This window comes from Neovison vison, chromosome X (assembly GCF_020171115.1).
Source record: "Neovison vison isolate M4711 chromosome X, ASM_NN_V1, whole genome shotgun sequence".
Classification (NCBI taxonomy): Eukaryota; Metazoa; Chordata; class Mammalia; order Carnivora; family Mustelidae; genus Neogale; species Neogale vison.
In genome coordinates this window covers 122,781,560-122,805,186 of record NC_058105.1, presented here as the reverse complement: position 1 = coordinate 122,805,186, position 23,627 = coordinate 122,781,560, and the positions used below count along the sequence as shown (strand labels likewise).

The 23,627-nt window shown below is 39.5% G+C and overlaps 1 protein-coding gene and 1 pseudogene across 4 annotated transcripts in view; both read left to right on the top strand.

Annotated features, from left to right (window-relative positions):
• FRMPD4 (FERM and PDZ domain containing 4) overlaps nucleotides 1-23,627 on the top strand; it is a 556,687-nt gene that overhangs the window by 362,207 nt on the left and 170,853 nt on the right. The window lies entirely within an intron of this gene.
• LOC122896373 lies at nucleotides 726-1,813 on the top strand (annotated as a pseudogene).

Below are 23,627 nucleotides of genomic sequence, written 5' to 3'. Positions count from 1 at the left end.
TATAGCGAGTTTGAGGCCCTCTGCAATGTTTGCTCTAAGAACAGCATCCATAAATAACAGATGTCCGTGTGGTTGTGAATCAAGATGCATAAAGCTTAGATACAGTTGTAGATAGAAATGTCGATACCAACAGAGCTCTTGATTTGGATACACGTGTAGTTGTGGATATAGTTATAAATGGATATAGCATATAGATGATATAGATCATATGTGTGCAGATAGAGGCGTATAACCCTGTCTGCCCAGGAGTGTCCTGGTTTATGAGTATCGTTCTGACATAATTATGGACAACACCTCTTTTGGCTCTTAATGTGATCTGATTTAGATAAAGCAAGTTCAGAAAATTCTTGCGAGACCAAAGATTTCATTGAACCTTGACAACTGACCAGGGAGATAGTGAGCTACATTGGGGAATCTACTTTTTGGGGAGAAGGTGAGGCTCCCCAGGACTGGGCATTGCCACATCCTCTGTGTAGTCAGACTAGCATTTCTTCCTCATCATCAGAATATAAAGCCCCAGTTGTTTGGGCTTTGTAATGGAGTCTAATGCATGCTATGCCCCCTATATTCCATAGCCTTAATCACCGTCCCCGCAACCACGCAGCCCTACACGCTCACCACCACCTTTCCCTGGCTTACCCTCCCCATTCAGCATCTTTAGAAATGGCCCATCCGCCGGGTGGTCTGGTCATGTGCTTCCTTTAAAAGCACTCCTTGGATATTGAACTCGAGTTGGAAGAGGCGAGTCCGGTCTCAAAATGGAGGGCCATGATCCAAAGGAACCAGAGCAGTTGAGAAAACTGTTTATTGGTAGTTTGAGCTTTGAAACTACAGATGATAGTTTAAGAGAACATTTTGAAAAATGGGGTATACTTACAGATTGTGTGGTGATGAGAGACCCCCAAACAAAAAGTTCCAGGGGTTTTGGTTTTGTGACTTACTCTTGTGTTGAAGAGGTGGATGCAGCAATGTGTGCCCGACCACACAAGGTTGATGGGCGTGTAGTGGAACCAAAGAGAGCTGTTTCTAGAGAGGATTCTGTAAAGCCTGGTGCCCATCTAACAGTGAAGAAAATTTTTGTTGGTGGTATTAAAGAAGATACAGAAGAGTATAATTTGAGAGACTACTTTGAAAAGTATGGCAAGATTGAAACCATAGAAGTTATGGAAGACAGGCAGAGTGGAAAAAAGAGATGATTTGCTTTGGTAACTTTTGATGATCATGATACAGTTGATAAAATTGTTGTTCAGAAATACCACACTATTAATGGGCATAATTGTGAAGTGAAAAAGGCCCTTTCTAAACAAGAAATGCAGTCTGCTGGATCACAGAGAGGTCGTGGAGGTGGATCTGGCAACTTCACGTGTCGTGGAGGGAACTTTGGCCGTGGTGGAAACTTTGGTGGAAGAGGAGGCTATGGTGGTGGTGGTGGTGGCAGCAGAGGTAGTTACGGAGGAGGTGATGGTGGATATAATGGATTTAGAGGTGATGGTGGCAACTATGGTGGTGGTCCTGGTTACAGTAGTAGAGGAGGCTATGGGGGTGGTGGACCAGGATATGGAAACCAAGGAGGTGGGTATGGAGGGGGCGGGGGAGGATATGGTGGTTACAATGAAGGAGGAAATTTTGGAGGCGGGGACTATGGTGGTGGTGGGAACTATAATGATTTTGGAAATGATAGTGGACAACAGCAATCAAATTATGGACCCATGAAGGGGGACAGTTTTGGTGGAAGAAGCTTGGGCAGTCCCTATGGTGGTGGTTATGGCTCTGGTGGTGGAAGTGGTGGATATGGTAGCAGAAGGCTCTAAAAATTTTTCAGAATAAAAGGGCTACAGTTCTTAGCAGGAGAGAGAGCGAGGAGTTGTCAGGAAAGCTGCAGGTTACTTTGAGACAGTCGTCCCAAATGCATTAGAGGAACTGTAAAAATCTGCCACAGAAGGAACGATGATCCATAGTCAGAAAAGTTACTGCAGCTTAAACAGGAAACCCTTCTTGTTCAGGACTGTCATAGCCACAGTTTGCAAAAAGTGCAGCTATTGATTAATGCAATGTAGTGGCAATTAGATGTACATTCCTGAGGTCTTTTATCTGTTGTAGCTTTGTCTTTTTCTTTTTCTTTTCATTACATCAGGTATATTGCCCTGTAAATTGTGGTAGTGGTACCAGGAATAAAAAATTAAGGAATTTTTAACTTTTCAAAAAAAAATAAATAAAATAAAAGCACTCCTTGGCCCTCCCAACATACACCCACCAAACATTATTGAACATGAGTATATGCTGAAGATACCAAGATTAGTAAGACAATTTCCTACTTTCCATGATCTTAGAGTACAGTGGAAGTGATGGGCCTGCTGTCATTCTCAACCGTGCAAGACCTGTTTTACCTCCTTAGAGGCATATAACACATGTCCTAGAGAATAGGGAGCAGCGAGTTCCTAATATTCCATTTCTTTGTTAAACAGTAAAAACACTCTGGTTGGACTTTGCGGGTCGGGAGGGTTAATACAAAAGAAGAAATGTCCTTCATGAATTTGAAACTTTGGCTTTTGAAGATTGAAAGGAAAATTAAAACATGGTCAAAATTAATATTAGAGCACTTGTTGGCAAGATCGCTGTTAATGAAGAGCCAGCCCAGTTGGAGTCTGGGGATAGCAATTGCAGGTGGGAAAGGAGACGGGAGGGTCATTGCAAAAATACATGCCCTCATTTTCAAGTTCTGCATTTGAAATGCTTGCTGCTCCTCCTCCTCTTCTCCTTCTCCTCCTCCTTTTTCGTCTTCGTCTTCGTCGTGGTCTTCTGTAAGCCTACACAAAGTAGCTCTGCATGCTTATTGGACCAGACATCCTGTTCTGTTACTCTGCCAGCAATTCCCATGGTGGGCAATTAAACCGAGTCACTATCTTCTGAATGCAAGAGAGTTCAATCCTGAAACCTGAATAGTGCAAATTTGTAATGAGATGTGGAAACTTCCACTCTGTTCTCCAGGATGGACACTGCCCATCGTGGGAGAAGTCTAGCCATTCCCACCTGCCAGTCAGTTCCGTAGTCAGTGTGAAAGGTATTTTTGACTTCTCTAGCTCCAGGAGAGAATCATCTGAGGAAATGCAAGCAGCATGTGGGTCCCACCTCTCTGTTTTGTTAACCCCAAGCAGAATTGTCAAGTCACTGTGATAGAATTTTGTTGTTGTCATCATGGAAATAGAAACAGCAAATCCTTACTTCATCCTTAAGTTTGAGCCCCCGAGTAGTTCCCCTGGGCTTTACCTAGTATGTCCCCAAGAGGGTTATTCTTGGGGTGTTTTTTTCCTTTGCTTTTACCCCAAGATTTCAGAAGAGAGTCTGGCTCATATTCTGTGCATCAGTCCCTTCATTTGTTCCGTTTCATGAGTTCTTTTAATCTTTTCCTTTTCTAAAAATTTAAAGTTGTAAAGCTGGATTTGGATACTGTGGTAACTCCCACTACCCCCTGTATTATTTTCATATTCAAAATGGCACATCCATTTCCTACTTCATTAATCCGAATTATTAACCAGCATCCAACAAAGGACAAATGGATCTGAGCAATTACATAGGTTGCTACCCTTTGATTCTGGGAATGAAATACCAAAGTTTCTTTGTGGAAACTGGAAGGTGTGCCAAGGATGGAAAGAGGGGAGATTTATTCGAGCTGGGTTGCTGTATTATTTTGGGACTTTTTAACTGTTGAAAGAGTTACAAATAGGCATTATGTTGGAAAAGAGGCGGTGTGCCTCGTTTTTTGGTTTTTGTGATGAAGAACACTTAAATAAAACATATTGCTTCCAAGGACACACAATGAATTCTTCACCAAATGCAAATAATTGCCTCATGGCAAAAGCAAATGCCGTTGAGTTAAATGAGTTCCCGAGGAACCCAAGCATCCACTTAAGCGAGGGAGGTATATTATAATTTTGGAATTGGAGGAACAAAGTAAAAGTGATAATATCATTACATGCAATGGAAGGTAATTACGTCCTGTCAGCGCACAAGCTTCCCTGGCTGAACATCGGGGGCTGTTTATTCCCTTCACTGAAACAGGTTTGTTTTCTTTCATATCTGACAAAGCACCTATCTGCTGAGTTGGTAATTACTCCTCCCAGCTAGCACGTGAGTCTGCAGAGTTGCCGGAGCCCCTTTGAAAAGGGAGGCTTTGGAAACGACTGTCATTCCGGCTCTAACTCGGCTTGTGGTGGAAAGGGCGTTGCGACGCAGTCTTCGCCTGTATCAGTGGCTCTTCCCGTCTTGGGCGTTTGTTCTCGAAATGTGGCGGGTCACATAACCGATCCATCTCTCTTGCATCAATCCCTCAAACCCTCCTGGCTTTTTTTGTCCAGGAAGCCAACAGAGCTGAAGGTTTGGTAATTGCCTGAATTGCCTTGGGCCACTTAGTGACAAAGAGTTGGGACACGCATGGCACGCAGAGCTGTGGACAGCCGGTTCGGTGGTGATCAGGATTGGTTCTTTCTTCTCCTTATTTTTTTTTCATTTTTTTCATTTTTTAGCACCCTCTAGGGATGTACACGAAGTGGGTCACAAAGGCCATTCAGGATCACAGGGACAGCCAAACTGTGAAAAGCAGAAGCACCTGGGTGACCAGGTTTCTGTCACAGCCTGTAATTGAAATAGTAGCTTGAGGCTGCTACCACCTCTTGATTCTTTTGAGTGGCCTTTGGAGCCCTTCTTTCTGGCTTGAGCCAACCCTTGCAGAGAGCAATTTTGATGTCCTCGCCTAAGGCTGGGACACAGGCAGGAAATTCTGGCCGGTGCCAAGTGCCAACTGGCGGGTGTGGGTGTTTTTGCCAAATAAATCGACTGAACTTAAGAGGACACGGTATCACGTTTGTGGCAGGTGTCCCTTCATAACTGTCTGCACCCCCGCACCAAGGAGAGAAGGGCTGGATATACCGTGCCTCACTGTGGTCCCCCAGGGGTCGGGGACCGCGCTCCCTGCTGAGCCCTTGTCCTCTCTTGCCTCTCACAGCCTGAATAAAACCTTGTTGGCAATGGCCACTTTCTGGAGAGGAGTCTTCCATCGCAAAGCTGATGAGAAGTGGCATTGCTCTTTTGTGCCAGTGGACACACGGATCAGCCGGCGTCGCGAGTAGGCATGGCACTCCATTGTTTTCGTGGAGTGTGTCGCTCGGCTGCTCCAAGAGCTTACAGTTGGCCATAGCAGCTCAGGCTGTGATGGCTAGGAGACACTCTCTAAGCAGACAAGTCAATCTTAAAGGGTGTTGGTCAGTGCACGGGGCCAGCCCCTTAATTGTCAGCACCCACTGCAAAATGAAAATAAGTGTCCCCTTCCTCAAGGAGCAAGATAAAAAAAGAGGAAAAAAAGGAGCAAAACAAATACACTAAAAATCTACAGGGTATCCCTTCTTTTTGTGGTCTGTCAATATTTCATAATTGTTTATTTGCCTTTTGTCACCATCCTCGTTAAGTTAAAATTAAAAGTTTTAATTTATTAGCATGAATATTACTGATGATCCTTTGATGATGCAAAGTGAGCTTTATATGCAAACATGGGAGCTTTGCCCTCTGTGCAGAATCAGTGAAATGGCACCATTTGTATTTCATAGCTTATACACTTATACGTATTTCATTCCAACCCCAAAAGTCGAAATGGTACACAAAATTAATTTAACGGTTTTTATTTTACTTCTCAGTATGAGCACACTCTACCAAAACTCCCTACTTTTGGCTTGCTGTTGACCATAGTAAAATTGCAAGGAAAGGGTCCTATCTTGCCCTTTCCTTCTCTGTCATCATGTTTGGTAGGTTGATGGCCAATGTAGGGAAAGAATACAAGTCAGAAAGGATATGACAGGATTGTTCATTCACTCTTGTTTCTTAGAAGGCTATAAATGCTAACGACTGATCAGCCTTCACACCTCACCTCCCAATCTCACCTCCTGATTTCTTTCTTATAATTTTTGTCATGTGGCATTTTCAATAAAGGCCTAGGAAAGAGGACAGGTTGCTTTTAGCTCTCGACTCTCTCAGAACGCCTTCTCTTTGCCCTGTTATGGATGGGTTTTCTCATCAAAAGGTACATAATTTTCTTCCTCCACCCTTAGCCTTTTTTTCTGTAGGCCAAGTCAGCAAACGTTTTTCTGTAAGAGTCCACATAGTAAATATTCTAGGCTTTGGAAGTAATGTGGTCTTGGTCACAACTCAAAGCAATTGACAATGATCATGGCAACTCTGCCACTGTAGTGTGAATGCAGCTATAGGAAATATGCAAATAAATGGATGTGGTTATATTCCAGTAAAACTTTATTTACAAAAAGAAACTGTGGGCCACCTTTGTTCTATGGGATATAATTGTTTTCCAAACCTTACTCTGGAATATCTTGCATTTGACCCCATTCTTGTACTTCTGTTTCACTGTCTGATAAATTTATAAAACCCTTCCATGAGATGGGAAGTTGCCATTAGTTTTTATGTATGACGAATATTAGCATAGATGTCGGTAGAGTGTGTTTTCTTAGGTTGTACCATGAGCAAGGCCAACTTCTATGTTGCGTCTGCTGTCAGCAGGAACATGTTGCACAGCTCTAACAATCAATATCTACCTCTAAAGAGTGTTGTAGGGGTAACATCATCAAAAGTCAACAGAGAAGTAAAACCTTCACTGTGAGAATATCATGACTCCCCCCTCCCTTGTGATGGGGACTGAGGGAGAGGAATCTGCTGATCACGGGGCATGCAGCTGCTCCCACCAACATCTAGCACCTTTGTGGGAGGGGTTGAAGGGGGAGCAACAATAGCAACATAAAACCCAGTCACAATGGAATGCCAAATGCAAGTGCAAATAATTATTAGGGATGTGAAAATTACATAGCAACTTGTTGTCACCAGTGGTCTACAGAGAAACAGCCCCATTGTACTTTGAAAAAGTTAATTGTCCATAGTGTTTTGAAGTAATACTACTCATTTTATGGGGGAATTTTATAAAGCTCCCAAATAAAAGTCCCCAATTCATTTCTGGTGATGTTCTGTTCTAAGTTATTCTCCTGGCTTCTGTGATACCACCCCCTTCTTTTTCTCCAAACTCACTCCTTCTCTTTTCTCCTCAGCTAATTCTTATTCTTTAGTTCAGTGATTAAAATTCAGTTTCCCACATTATTAAGCCTACATTTCTACTTAGATCTTACAAAAAGTTAAATGGATTTATTAATTTCATTATATTGATACCATTTAATTTCAGTCCAAAAAATTCCAGAAAACTCATGACTGTTCCTCTCCAGGAGATTAATCAGTGTTGGTTATCACTGCCCGGAATACTTTCTGGGCAATAGTAGATGCTTAACAAGTCTTTGTTGTAAAAATCTTTAGGTGTATGTAGATATGAGTGGATGGATGGATGAAGTAATAGATACAAGAATAGAACTATTTCTCAAGCAATATATTCAGTAAATTGTTAGAAAAAATGATGATCGATAAGTCAGTGACTTAACATGATCGCCTGTGAACTTTCTACTTTAGGAATTTCACTAACAGAATTTGAGCACATTGATAAAGCACATATTCCCTAATAAAACCTTGAGAACTTGAAAAATCATCACATCCTTGTCATTAATTCATATCTTATTATGCTTGTCTATCGGCTGTTCAAAATTCAGGATGTAATGAAGGTGAATTTCTGGGGTAATGTAGTTACAATGTAAAAGGCAGAAATTGGATGGTAAAAACTAAAAATTCTTGGGCTAAGATCCTAGTTCTTCTCAGTACTACTTATGTAATGGTGGGTAACCATTTGGATACTGTGGGCCTGGCCTCACATTTATCATTATAAAATAGTGTGTTTGAACTAGAAAACAGCATCGTTTGGTAATCTAGTGAGTTCCAAGCAACAGAAAATTCTTAACAAATTTGGCTTTGACTATGAACCGAATTTTTTTGTTTATATCACTTAAATGTAGTGGTAAAACACTCATAATCTAGAGGAGCCCAAGAAGGTAGGAGCACTAAATGTGATATAATCTCCTGGATGGCATTCTAAAACAGATCAATGACATTAGGTGTAGAACCTAAGGGAATCTGAATGAAATATGAACTTTAATTACGAATAATGTATCAGTATTGGTTCACTGGTTGTGACAAATTTACCATGCTAATGTAAGATGTTAACATTAGTCAAAACTGAATGCCAGATGAATGGGAACTATGCAGTTTTCTATAACTGTACAAGTGTTCTAAAATAGTTTGGATGTAAGAAATACTCAAAGTGGCAAGATAACAGTCCAAGAAACATTAGAACCTCACTCTACCATGTAGACACTGTGTTTCTATGTGGAGCAAAATACCTTTGTGAGAGTTCTAGAGACAAATTAAGAAGTAATAGTACCCTACCCAGTGTAAGACAAAGAAAGAATTCCAGTAACTGGGTTTGTTAAATTCTTGTGTTCTTACATCCTTGGCCATGTTCCTCCCCCATGTGATCTACCATGGTGCAACTAGGAAGATAACCTCCTACACCAAAGATTCATGGTCAGGACACAAACAATTGAGCATATATCATGCACCCGGTGTTCTAGCTAGTTTGGGGGCTCCCTCAGGGACTGTAATCTGTCTTGCTTGTCATGGAGTGCTGATCAGACTAAAAGTATTATTTGGAAGCTGCTGACACCAGATGCTATTGCCATGGTATTTATTAGAACTACAGTTCCAATGGCTGGTGTCAGGAGGAATAAGAGACCATGGGGTTCTGAGAAGAAGTAGGAATAAGCTACCCATTGAATTTAAAATTACTAAAATCATATGCACAAATCTGGAGAAGAAAAATCCTCAGAAAATGTTTGAAACGTCCTAGGATCTCTGTCTGGGCTGATCAGTGAAGTATTTCTCTAATAACGCCAGCATATAAAGGCTGGAAGAGATGATTTTTTTTCCCCTCCAATGCCCAAGTCTCAACGATAGCAAAAAATTGTGGCATAGTAAGAAACAAGGAAACATGGGCCAAGCAAAGTAACAAAATTAAATGCTTGAAGTGGACTCTAATGTGATACGCATCCATGTGCATAGCTTTGTTTCACATGTCAAGAGGCCAGTCATGAAAAAGCTCATTGAGCTAAATGAGAACAGAGGTAGAAACCAAACAAAATAAGGAAAACAATGCATGAACAAAATGAGAATTTCAAGAAGAAGATGTAAATTATAAAACACCCCAAGTGGAAGTGCTGGTGTTGAAATGAAAGGTACACTAGAGGAGTTTATAGCAGAGTTGATAAGGTAGAAAAAAGAAAAGAAAAGAAAAAAAAAGAACACGTGAAATTGAAGACCAGTCATTTGAAATGGTGAAGTCAAAGGAGCAAAAAGAAAAGTAGTAAGAAGAAACATGAAGAGAGCCTTAGAGACACGAATCAACATTGTATCCATTTAGGGAAGGCCAAAGAGAGAAGAGGGTCAGAACTGGGCATAAACATTATTTGAACAAGTAGCAGTGGAAACTTCCCAAATTTGAGGAAAGAAATATACACAGTAATTGAAGAAACTGAACTCAAATAGCATAATTCAGGATAAATCCAAAAAGACACCCAATCAGTGAGATGATAATCAAACTGTAAAAGTTGAAGCAAAGGGAAAATCTTTGACAGGAAGAGAAAAACAACCCCTCACATACAAGGAAGTTTATATAAGGTTCTGAATGGATTTCTCTGCAAAAACATTGTAGACTACAATGAGTGAGACGATATATTCAAACTGCTGAAATAAAAAACAATTTTCAAGCAAGAATAATATATCCAGGAAAACTGTCCTTCATAAATGAAGAAATTAAGACATACTAAGGGAAGTTCTTTAAGAAATGGTCAAAGGAGTCTAACTTTAAGATGAGAGGAAAGGATGCTATACCTTAATACAAAATCAAATGAAATTATAAAGTTCTCTGATAAAACTAAGTATATTGACAAAAATAGCCTCTTCTCTTAGTAGAATCTCCATGTATCAATTCAGTTTTGATTCCTATCTAGAATTTAAATGACAAAAACATTGAAAAATAATGTAAATCATGAAAATGAGTATATGATATTTAAAGATGCAATTTGTGACATCAGTAACGTAATGTGCCAGGGAGGGTAGAACTCTTTGAGTGGTTTTTGTATGCAATTGAAATTAAGTTTTTAATCTGTTTGAAATAGAACGGTATAATATTACACTGTTTTATGTAATTGTAATGATAGTCACAAAGAAATTATCTATAAAAGAGAAGAAAAATGGAATGAGAAGGGAATGAAAGTATGTCAGTACAAAAAAGATCAATGAAACATAAAGGAAGGTGGTAATAGAGGGAGGGTTGGACATAAAGATACAATTTAAGTAGCAAGAGTATGTCCTGCTGTATCAGTAACTACTTGAAGTACAAATAGATTAAACTCCCCAATCAAAACACAGAGTAAGAAGGTATTATAGAAACACAGACTCAGACTATATACTATGTATAAGAAACTCACTTTTGATTTCACAACAATCAATGTGAAAGTATGGGGGAAATTACATTTAAATGGTAACCAAAAGAGCCAAGGAGTGGCTATGCTAATATCAAACAACAATCAATTTTATGTATTGTTTCATTTCTTTCTTTATTATTTATTTATTTATTTTAGATTTTTAAAAAATTTATTTATTTGAGGGAGAGAGAGCATGAGCAGGGGGAGGGGTAGAGGGAGAAGCAGGCTCCTCACTGAGCAGGGAGCCCAATGTGGGGCTCAATCCCAGCACCCTGGGATCATGACCTGAGCCCAAGGCAGACGCTTAACCAACTGAGCCACCGGGCATTCCCCAAATCATTCTTCAATCAAAAACTATTTCAAGAGACCAAGGAAGATGTTCTATTATGATAAAATGACAATTCACCAAGAAGACATAATCATTATAAATATTCATACAACAAACATACTAAACTCCTAAATATATAAAGCAAATATTGACAGATTTCAAGAAAGATGTAGCAACACAGTGATAGTCAGAGACTTCCAATAGTCCACTTCAACTGTGGGCAAAAGAGAAAGAAGGTAAATCAGGAAACAGATTAATTGCACCTAGAAGTCATATACAGAATTCCGTACCAGATAACAACACAATATACATTCTTCTCAAGGAACCTTTCCAGCATCATCCAAGATAGACACACGTTAGGCCCTAAGAGAAGTCTCGGCAAATTTGAAAGTGTGAAATTATTCAAAATCTCTGTTTGGATTAAAGTGCAATGGAACTAGAAGTCAACAAAAGAAGGAAAAGTGGGAGACTAATGAATATGTAAAAATTTAAAGATGCACTTCACCTACAAATTGGTCAAAGAAAATGTACCAAGGGAAATTATAAACAATCTTGTGAGAAATGAATATGAAAGCTCAACATATTAAAATTTGGGAGATGCATTGAAATCAGACCTAAGAGGGAAGTTTGTAGCTTCAAAATGTACAAAAGAAAACCTTCTGGAATCTACAAGCTACGTTTACACCTCAAACTAGAAAAAAACGTGAACAAATTAATCCTAAAGCTAGCCAAAGGAAGAAAATAATAAAGATAAGTGCAATAATAAAGATGAGTGCTCAAATTAATGAAATGGAAAATTGTAAAGCAAGAGACAAAATTCAATAAAACCAAAGCTGTGGTTTTTTGAAAAGATCAAAATCATTGGCAAGCTATTATCTTGTTTAAGAGAAAGGAGAGAAGGGGCACCTGGGTGGCTTAGTTGTTAAGCGTCTGCCTGCACCTGGGGTCATATGAAATGGACCTCCCTGCTCAGTGGGAAGCCTGTTTCTCCTTTCCTACTCCCCCTGCTTGTGTTCCCTCTCTCTCTCTGTCAAGTAGATGAATAAAATCTTTAAAAAAAGGAAAGAAAAAGAATAGCCTTCAGTATCTAAACTCAGAAATGAAAGAGATTTCATTAGAATCAGGGTCACAGACAAACCATAAGTGACTCTTAATCTCACGAAACAAACTGTGGGTTGCTGGGGGGAGGGGGGTTGGGAGTAGGGGGGTAGGGTTATGGACATTGGGGAGGGTATGTGCTTTTGGGTAAATTGGAAGGGGAGGTGAACCATGAGAGACTATGGACTCTGAAAAACAGTCTGAGGGGTTTGAAGTGGCGGGGGGGGGGGTGGGAGGTTGGGGTACCAGGTGGTGGGTATTATAGAGGGCATGGCTTGCATGGAGCACTGGGTGTGGTGAAAAAATAATGAATACTGTTTTTCTGAAAATAAATAAATTGGAAAAAAAAAGAATCAGGGTCACAGAAATTAAAAGGAATATTAGAGTATACTTGAAACAAATGTATGCCAACAAATTGAATAATAGAGGAAATGGTAAATTCTTAGAAACACACAGCCTTACCAATACCGAATCATGAAGTAATAAAAAAATCTGAACAGGATAGTTGCGAATAAGGAGATTGGATCAGTATTCAAAAACCTTTTAACAAAAAGTCAAGGACTGGTTGACTTCATTGGAGAGTGATACTAAACACTTGAAGAAGTAATATCGACTCTCCTAAACTCTTCCAAATGATTGAATATGAGGTGGCACTTACAATCTCTTTATGTGAGGGTGGCATTAACCTGATACAAAATCCAGACAAACAGATGAAAAATACAAATACGCTTGATGTATTGATCCCCAAATACTCCAACAGAATGCTAGCATCGTAAATTCAACAGCCTCTTAATATCTTTATATACAATGAATTAGTGATATTTTTTCCTAAAATGTAAGGATGCTTCAACATATGGATTTCAAGCAATGTATAATACATCACATTTGGAGAATGATGGGAAAATCGACATGATCATGTCAGTTGATTGAGGAAAAAGCATATGACAGTATCCAACACCCTTTGATGACAGAAACACTAAATAAGCTTTGAATAAAACTGTATGACTTCAACATAATAAAGGCCACCTGTAACATCGCTCTCAGTGGCTAGAACCTTAAAGGTTTTCCTCTATTATAAGGAACAAGAAAGCATGTCTGCTCTCAATGCTTCTAATCATTGTCATGTTGGAAATCCCAGCCAGAGTAATTGGCCAAGAGAAAGAAATACAAGACTTCCCAGTTGGAAAAAAATAAAATAAAATTATCTCTGTTCAGATTACGTGATGTCATATTGAGAAAATACTAAAGATTCTACACACAGAAAAAAAGAAAAATAAAAAGAAAAAATCGTAATAAAGCTTGGGCTAGTGAATATACTCATTAAAGTTGAATGATATAAAATCCACATAGAGCAATCTGTTATGTTTTTATATCCTTTTAATGAACAATTGCATAAGGAAGTTAAAAAAATAATTCTGTTTATGACTGTATCAAAAAAATATTTTTAGAATGAACCTAACCAAGTAGGTGAAAGCCGTGTATACTGTAATCTACAAAACATTGCTGAAAGAAATTAAGGAAGACACAAAAAAATGCAAAGATAACGTAGGTTCATGAGTTGGCACATATAATATTATTAAGATATCAGTAATACCCAAAGTGATGTACAGATTTAACTCAATCCCTATCAACATTCCCATGGCCTTTTTTTGTGGAAATAGAAAAATATCATCCTAGGGGAAAATGGAAAAATATCATCCTGGGGGCGCCTAGCTGGCTGAGTCAGTACAGCATGGGATTCTTGATCTCAAGGTCATGAGTTCAAACCCCAGTTTGGGCACAGAGATTATGAAAAAGCAAAAATATCCCAAAATTCATATATAATCTCAATGAACCCTTAATAGTCAAGTTTTTTCAAAAAGCAGTAGACAGCTATAGTAATCACTTCCTGATTTCAAAACTCTTTATATTATAAAGATAAAGGAATGAAAACAGTATGGTACTAGTATCAAAATAGACTTATAAACCAGTGACACAGAAAAGAAATAAACAGGGGCCCCTGGGGGTCTCAATCTATTAAGCATCTGCCTTCGGCTCAGGTCATGATCCCAGGATCCTGGGATCGAGTCCTGCCTCAGGTTCCCTGCTCAGTGGGGAGTCTGCTTCTCCCTCTCCCTATTCCTCCTCACTCTCTTTCTTCCTCTCAAATAAATAAATAAAGTCTTTTTGAAAAAGTAAAGAAAAGAAATAAACCTTTGTGTATTGAACTAAATGATTTGACAAGGGTGCCAAGATCACTCAATGGGGAAAAGGCAGAATTCTACATATGGTGTTGAAAAATTGGGTACTCACAGAGAAAATAAGGAACTTCAACCTGATCTTAAACCATATATTAAAATTAAAAAATAAGTTTAAAGACCTGAACTAAAGATGGAAAAGTACAAATTTCCAAAAGACTATAATACTGGAGTAGGCAATGATTTCTTAGATATGACACCGAAGGCATGGACAACACAGGTTGAAAAACAGAGAAACTGGACTACATCACACTTAAAGTCTTTTGTGCATCAAATGACAGTAATAACATAGTGAACAGATGACCTAAGGAATGGCAGAAAATATTCAAAAATCAAACAAAAAAATTTTATCAGTAAATTTGGTAAATGGGCAAAGACTTAACATTTCTCCACAGATGGTATATGAATGGCCCAAACAATTATATTAAAATATGGCAAGTATCCTTAATAACTAGGAATATGAAAATCAAATCCACAAATATCACATTCATTGGGGCGATTATTATCAAGAAAACAAATATAAGAATTGTTGGCAAGGATGCAGGAAAAAAGGGAATCTTTGCATATTGTTGCTAGTATTGTAAAATGGTGTAAGCACTATGGAACACAGCATATTGATTCCTTACGTAATTAAGAGTAGAAATAATGTATGATCTAGCAATCCCACTTTTGGGTGTATTTCCAAAAGAATTGAAAGCAGAGTCTCAAAGATAGTTTCATACCCAAGTTCATCCCAACAGCCTTCCCAAGACTCAAGAAGTGCCAACAACCCAAAAGTCCATTGATGGATGGATAGACACACAAAATATGGTAAATACTTATAGTGATACAATATGTAGCCTTTAAAAGGAAGGAAATCCTGTGGCTCACTACAACATGAAAGAGCCTTGAGGAAATCAAGCTTATAAAATGAGCCAGTCTTAAAACGTACTGAAAGATTCCATTCATAGATATATATATATCTATATATGTGTCAAATAGTGTTTACCAGTGTCTGCGGTAAAAACAGAATGTTGTTGTTTAATAAGGATAAAGTTTTGGGTCTGAACAGTCTCGATCCTGGAAATGATTCACAACAATGTAATGGTACGTAACACTAGTGAATTGTGCACTTTAACATGTTGAAGAGGGAACATTTTAAGATATGTGTTTTTCACTCTGATAAATATATATGTGTGTGTACACACACACACACACACACACACACACATATATATACACACCCACATACACAGAACTAGCACCCAGCTTCAGAAGAGGTTTCAAGGGCACCCAAGGTCATCAGAGCTCTTCTCCCTGTCTCTGGATTCTCGCTGTTCTGCCTTCATTCTCCAGTTTCATGCCTCATGAATGCAATCCTGCCCTTTCTTGCTGTCATCGTTGGCATGAGAGATAAGCAGCCTCCCAGCATTCCCCGTGCATAGGCCACATACCCCTAGCTTCAACAAATCACCATGGTTGGACATACGGGAAATACTGACTGACCTGAAACAAACAGGGCTTACCCTGAAAAATGCAAGTCAAAATCAATCCTTTCCTTACCACTTGGGAGAGAGGTCGTTTTCATACCAGGCATCAGCAGACTTTTGTATTGGGCTATATTCTCAATATTTTTCCTTTGTGGGTCATATATGGTTTCCACTGTAGCTATTAATCTTTGCAGTTGTAGCGTGAGAACAGCCGGAGACCTTAAATAAGGGAATGTGGCTGCATTCCAGCAAAACTTTACAGATACTCAAACTTGGATTTCATATAATTTCATCTATCATGAAATGTCATCCTTACTTTGTTTTTTCTTAACCATTTAAAAATGTAAAACCGTCTTAGCTCACAGATGGCTGGTAGGATTTGGCCCACAGGCAGCAGTTTGCAGATTCCCTGTTCAAGATAATCTGTCCAAATGCCTTTTAGCTCTTGAAAGAGGCATTTGTGTCTGAGTTGCAACAAAGCGTTTGGAAGGTCGTGCGATCTCTTTCCCTTGCCCCTTGTGTGCTGAATTGTCATAATTCCTTGGTTGCCACAGGACAACACTCTGCACATGCAGGGCAGCGTACTGTTAAATATTAGAGATAATGACTCTTCTCTACTGTTAGTGGAAAAAAGAGATACCTTCAAATCTGCAGGCATGATGAATTGACTTAGGTTAAAACTGTTGTCATGTTACAATGCAATTTTTCTCCTATTGTTGTTGACTTACCCTCAGGTCCTTTTGTCTATCTTAAATATTTAGTAGACTAAAACAGTCCTCAGAAAGATCTGTTTCTTAATAGCTTTATTTTCCAGCCATTGACCAGAGCGCCATTAGGTAAATGATTGAAGTGAGTAGTCAAAATGTGGGTTTCAGGATCTTTAGTGTCAGAGAGTGATCCTGGAGAGAGGGGAATTAGATCTGGAGCTCAACAGTATGGAGCAGAGGAAGAATAAAGTCAAGGAAGCTTTTAATTTCCTACAAGGGGACAGTTTGGCAGGATCTCTGGAGGAAGATGAAAAGAAAACAGGCTTGGGAGAAAGCAAACTTCATGGGAATAGCTTGGTGCTGTGGGAGGGCAATGATCTGTTTTAAAACTAAAATTGGCAACCGTGGAATGATTTGGTCAAATGTGTTTTGGCAGCCTTTGAATTGTTGTCCAAATACTTTAGCACATATAATGACTTTTTAAATTTGTTCACTCTGTATGGCCCTCCTACTTCTAAAAAAAATGCGAGTCTCAACTCATTTTTGGAGCACTCGATTTGAATTAAAATGGCACGGCGCTGGGGATCTTGTGTACCAGTTTGTGGCATCTTTGTGATACTAGTCAAGGTTTTCGGGGCCCTGTGAGGTTAGATTTCAATCGCAGTTTGGCTCTCGGGCCATGCTTCGGTGGCAGGGCCTTAAGTTCGAGACGGGTCATGCTCAAAGACACTAACCGGGTGGCGGTCCTCTTAACAGTCGTTTCCCGGGTGTGATTTTCAGACAGGATCAAAAGGCCACTTAGGGGACAGGACGGTGAAGGCCTAGGTGCGGTTTGCATGCATTGATGCTAGTGTATGTATCAAACTGAGATTTAACTGCATAGCTCCTCACAAAGCTTACTTGGTCTAATACCAACACATTAATAGTATAAACTGCAGAATTTTATTCTAGCAGTTGTTCAAACAGGAACATTTCCCCGTGAATAGTATTCAGTACCTCCTTTCAAGCTCTCTGGAGCCTCCATGATGAGAAAAGGAAAGTAGAGAGTGTTAGTTTAGATCCAAAATCTTAGCATTACCAGGATAGTTTTGCTGATTTTCTGTTTTCTCTAACCTTGTTGTTGAATTTTTCTTTACCTTCTTTTTAATTTCTAAATTGGAGAATTCCTGCCTTACATGGTGACACAAGTTTCATCTTCAAATGTGCCTTCTGGAGAACCTGGGTGGCTCAGTCAGTTAAGCGTCTGCCTTCATGATCCCAGCATCCTGGGATTGAGCCCCACATGGGGCTCCCTGCTCAGTGGGGAGCCTGTTTCTCCCTCTCCCTCTGCCTGCCTCTCTGCCTACTTGTGATCTCTCCCTCTCTCTCTCTCTCTCTCTCTGTCAAGTATATAAATGAAATATTTAAAATAAATAAATAAATAAATGTGCCCCCTAATAGTAGGTCCTCCCTCAATTATCCTATGACAGGACTCCCTTTTAATTTATACTCCATAATCTCATAATGACTAGGAAAGCATTTGTTTGGGGTTGGTAGAATCATAAAGAAATTAAAAGTTAATAGTCTCTAAGCAAGATCCTTATGGACTCTCAGGAAGAGAAAGAGACAATTTTCATGGTAAGGTTGTTTGTATCTCCTTCTTCTGTTCAAATAGTCTTTAGGTTTACATCACCCACATCCTTTCCAATTCTTGATTTTTGTATTCCAAATAACTGCATTTATAAGAAAGTGACTTAGAAACAGTGTTTTTATTTAGTGTTTTTATTATTTGTGCAAAAAAAGCTAAGGTGGGGGAAATCTTGGTGGTTATGAATGCAAGCTCTGCAGTTCAGCTGCCTGGCTTTGTATATTTCATTTTCTGCTTATCTGATGTTGGACAAGATACCTAATCATTCTCTGTCTTCTTTTAGTCATCTCTCGAAAGGGCATAATAGTAGCTCGTATTTCATTGAATTTTAAGAGTGTTAGATGCCTTATTCGTGTTATGTGTTAAGAACAGTAAATATTCAAGCAGCAGCAGCATCATTATTTTCATTGGTCACTGATCGAGTTGTAGAAAAAGTAAGGAAGCTCACTCTCTCTACAGATATCAAGTTAAATATCATCACTGGGAATGATGTCTTGAGGCATCTGATGTGTGCTTTTCTTTTCCAATCCCTGTCTGTTTTGAAATAAACATACTTGTAAAGAAAGCATTATATTAGTAAGGTATATTAGCATTCTACAGAAAATGAGAACCCGTAGGATACATACAGAGATATAGAAAGATTTGTTGGGATACCTGGGTGGCTCAGTTGGTTAAGCAGCTGCCTTCGGCTCAGGTCATGATCCCAGGGTCCTGGGTTCGAGTCTCACATCAGGCTCCTTGCTCAGTGGGGAGCCTGCTTCTCTCTCTGCCTCTGCCTGCCACTCTGCCTGCTTGTGCTCTCTCTCTCTGACAAATAAATAAATCTTTAAAAAAAAGAGAGAGAGATTTCTTTTGAGTGATCGGCTCTTGTGATTAAGAAGACTGAGAAGTCACATGATCTGTTATCTAAAAGCTGGAGACGCCAGAAAGCAGTGGTATAATTTCAGTCCATATCAAACTGCATCAATTTTGTATATACGTGTCTGAGTCTAAAGGCCTGTGATTCCAGAACGCCGATTTCCTAGAAGAGGAGAAGAGCGAGATCCATGTTCCAGCTCAACCAGTCAGCCAGTTTGCCCATTAGTCTTCTGTTTGTTCTGTTCAGGCCCTCAGGGGATTGGAAAATGCCTACTTGCATTGGTTAGAGTGTTTTTGTTTATGCAGTCTCCCAACTGAAATGGTAATCTCATCTGGAAACATCCACAAAGACATACCTGGACATAATGTTTTAGCAGGTATCTGGGCATGTCTTCGGTCAGTCCAGATGACATAAAATGAGCAGCACTCAAGGGAGAAACTTAACAAAAATGCGATGATAGTAGAGGACTATAATACCCTACTTTCACCAGTGGATGGATGAAGCAGCCACATGATTAATGGGGAAATAGTGGTCTTCAATAACACTGTGGACCAGCGCACCTAATAGACATGTGCAGTGTGTTCCTTCCAGCAGCAGCATAGTACATTTCTTCTCAGGCACGCTTGGAGCATTTTCCAGGATGGATCAGAAGTTGGCCTTGGGTACAAGTCTTGTTCAATTTGGGAAGTTTGAATTCATATTTACTGTCTTCCCCAGACAGAATGTTATGAAACTAGAAATCAGTAGCAAAGGAACATGGGAAATTCACAAATGTCTGGAAAATGGATGCACCCTCATGGATGGCCAGTCAGTCAGGGAGGAAATCAACAGGGCGAGATGAGTGTATTTTGAGATAGATGGACATGGAAACACAAGATGACAGAACTTGTGGGATGCAGCAAAGGCACTTCAAAGAGGGAAGTTTGTAACAATAAGTGCCTTTGTTAAGAAAAAAGGAATGTCTCAGTGAGGCAACCCAGCTGAGGAAGGAGAAGAGTGGGCTGGGCAAAGGTATCGTAGAGGCAGGGAGATGGTAAAGAGAGTTGAAATAAGTGTAATGGACACTAGAGAGACAATAGATAGAATCAACAAAGCTGGGCCTTTGTTCTTTGGAAGGATGGACAGAATTGAGAAAGCTTTAGTTAGAATAACCAAAAGACCAAGAGAGTAAACTTAAGTGAATAAAATAATGAACCATGAGAGACTATGGACTCTGAAAAACAATCTGAGGGGTTTGAAGTGGCGGGGGGGTGGGAGGTTGGGGTACCAGATGGTGGGTATTATAGAGGGCACGGCTTGCATGGAGCACTGGGTGTGGTGAAAAAATAATGAATACTGTTTTTCTGAAAATAAATAAATTGAAGAAAAAATAATGAATAAATATGGGACATTGCACCCGATAACCACAGAGGCATAGAGGATTGTAAGAGACTACTATGACCATTTATACACCAGTGAACTGGATGCTGTAGAACATGTGGGTAGAAACACACAGCCTGCCAGGACGATCATCAAGAAATAAAAAAATCTGAATAGGAAATGATGAGAATGAGACTGCAAAAGAATTCAAAACTTCCCAACAAAGAAAAGTCCAGGACCAGATGGCTTTATGGATCGATTCCACCAAGTATTTAAAGAACAATTAATTTGAATCCTTTTCAAATTTTTCCAAAAATTGAACAGGAGGGAACACTTCCAGATTCATTTTACGAGACCGACACTACCCTCATACCAAATCCAGATATAAACACTACAAGAGGGACACCTGAGTGGCTCAGTCAGTTAAGCGTCTGCGTTTGGCTCAGGTCATGATCTCCAAGTCCTGGGACTGAGCCCCACATCGGACTCCCGGCTCAAGTGGGGAGTCTGCTTCTCCCTCTCCCTCTGCCTGCTGCTCCCCCTGCTTGAACCCTCTCTTTCTGTCAAATAAATAAATAAAACCTTGGGGCACCTGGGTGGCTCAGCAGGTTAAAGCCTCTGCCTTCGGCTTGGGTCATGATCTCAGGGACCTGGGATTGAGCCCTGGGATCGAGCCCCACATCAGGCTCTCTGTTCAGCAGGGAGCCTGCTTCCCCCACTCTCTGCCTGCCTCTCTGCCTACTTGTGATCTCTGTCAAATAAATAAATAAAATCTCTAGAAAATAAATAAATAGATAGAAAAAATCTTTTTTTTAAAAGATTTTTTTTTTATTTCTTCATGTAACAGAGAGAGAGATCACAAGTAGGCAGAGAGGCAGGCAGAGAGAGAGGGGGAAGCAGACTCCCTGCTGTGCAGAGAGCCCGATGTGGAGCTCTATCCCAGGACCCCGAGATCATGACCTGAGCCGAAGGCAGAGGATTAACCACTGAGCCACCCAGGTGCCCCAGATAGATAAAATCTTAAAAAGTAAAGAAAAGAAAATAACACTACAAGGGACAAATATAACTACAGACATAAAAAATCCTCAAGAAAATTCTTACAAATCTAATGCAACTGCGTATCAGGAAACAAAAGTAAGTATGCAAAAATGAATTTCTTTTTTTTTACACCATGATTTATCTGTAACTGAAATTAAGAAAACATCCCATTTAAGCACATTGATAAGCTTATGCACTGTGACCAAGTGAGATTTATCTGTGAATGCAAGGATGGTTTAACAGCCACAAATAAACATAATACACCACAGTAACAGAGTAATAATAAGAATCATATGATCAACCCAATAGATGGATGAGAAAACATTTATAGAATTCAGCATTCTTTCATGATAAAAGCTCTCAACAAGTTACGTACAGATGAATGTACTTTAACATGACAGGGCCCATAATGACAAACTCTCAGCTAACCTCACACTCGATGAAAAGCTGAAAGATTTCCTCTAAATTAGGAATGAGACAAATGTGCCTAGTCTCACTGCTCCCATTCAACATAATGTTGAATGTTCTAGCCATAGTAGTTAGGCAAGAACAAGAAATAAATGGTGTCCAATTTGGAAAAGAAGTTAACTTGTCTGTGTTTGCAGATGATAGGATCTTACATAGAGGAAACACTACACACACACACACACACCAATAAGAACTGTTAGAATAAATGTATTCAGTCAAGTTGTAGAAAAAAAGGTCAATACATAAAATCAGTTGCATTTCTATACACTAAAGATAAACCTGGGTGGCTCAGTTGGTTAAGCGTCTGCTTTTGGCTCAGGTCATGGTCTCAGGGTCTTGGGGTTGAGCCCCACATTGGGCTCTCTCCTCAACAGGGAGCCTGCTCCTCCCTCTCTCTGCTCTGCCTGGCACTCCCTCTGCTTCTGCTCTCTCTCCCTCTGACAAATAAATAATCTTTAAAAAAAATACAAAATATAAACCATCTGAAAAACTACTTAAGTATACTATGCCCTTTACAAAAGCATCGAAAAGAATTAAAAAAAAACTTGGGAATAAATTTATCCAAGGAGTTAAAAACTATTAACGCTTTGATTAACGATATTGAAGAAGACACAAATAAATGGTAATATAGATCCTGTTTATCAGTTGGAATAGTTAATGTTGTTTGAGTGTCCATGCTACCCAAAGCAATCTACAAATTCACTGCAATTCCTATCAAAATTCACATGGCATTTTTTCATCAGAGTAGAAAAATCAATCGTCCAATTTGTGTGGAATTACAAAACCCACCAAAATAAGTCAAAGCAATCTTCAGAAGGAGGAATCAAGGTAGAGGCTTCGCCATTATTGATTTGAAACTGTATCATAATGCTCTAATAATCAAAACCCTATGGTACTAGCATAAAAACAGACCTATAAACAAATGGAACAGAATGGTGAGCCCAGAAATGAACCCATGTTTATTTGGTCAGATAGTGTTTGACAAGAGCATCAAGAATTTACAGTGTCGCGGTGGGCCGCTGGGTGGCTCATTTAGTTAAGTGTTTGCCTTCGGCTCAGGTCATGATCTTGGGATCCTGGCATGGAGTCCCATATCAGGCTCCCTGATTGCTGATCCCTGATGGTAATCTGCTTCTCCTTCTCTCTCAAATAAATATATAAGTAAATAAGAATTTACGATAGGGAAAGCATTATGTCTCTAATAAATGGTGTGGGAAAAGGATATGTATATGCAGAAGAGTGAAACTGGGTCCTTCACCATACATGAAAATTAACTCAATATGGACTAAGTACTTAAATGTAAGCCCTGAATCCATAAAACTTCTAGTAGATAACACAAAGAAAAAATATTCCTTGACATTGGTAGTCTCAGTAATTTTTTGGATATGACACCAAAGATACAGGAAACAAAAGCAAAAATAAACAAGTGAGTCTGCATTAGACTTAGAAGCTTCTATATACCAAAGGAAACAGCAAAAATTCAACCTCTAGAATGGGGAGAAGTACTTGTAAACCTTATATCTGATAATGGTTTAATATTTAAAATATATAAATAGGGCACCTGGGTGGCTCAGTGGGTTAAGCCTCTGCCTTTGACTCAGGTCATGATCTCAGGGTCCTGGGATCCAGCCCCACATCAGGCTCTCTGCTCAGAGGGGAGCTTGCTTCCCTCTCTCTCTCTCTCTCTGCCTTCCTCTCTGCCTACTTGTGGTCTCTCTCTCTTTGTCAAATAAATAAATAAAATATTTTTTAAATAAACAAATAAAATATATAAGTAATTTGTACAACTCAATATCAAGAATTGAAATAACCTGGGGCACTTAGGTGGCTCAGTCAGTGAAGCATCTGGCTTTAGCTCAGGTCATGATCTCAGGGTCCTGGGATCCAGCCCCACATCAGGCTCTCTGCTCAGAGGCGAGCCTGCTTTTCCCTCTCCTGCCTGCTTGTGCTCTCTCTCACTGTCTC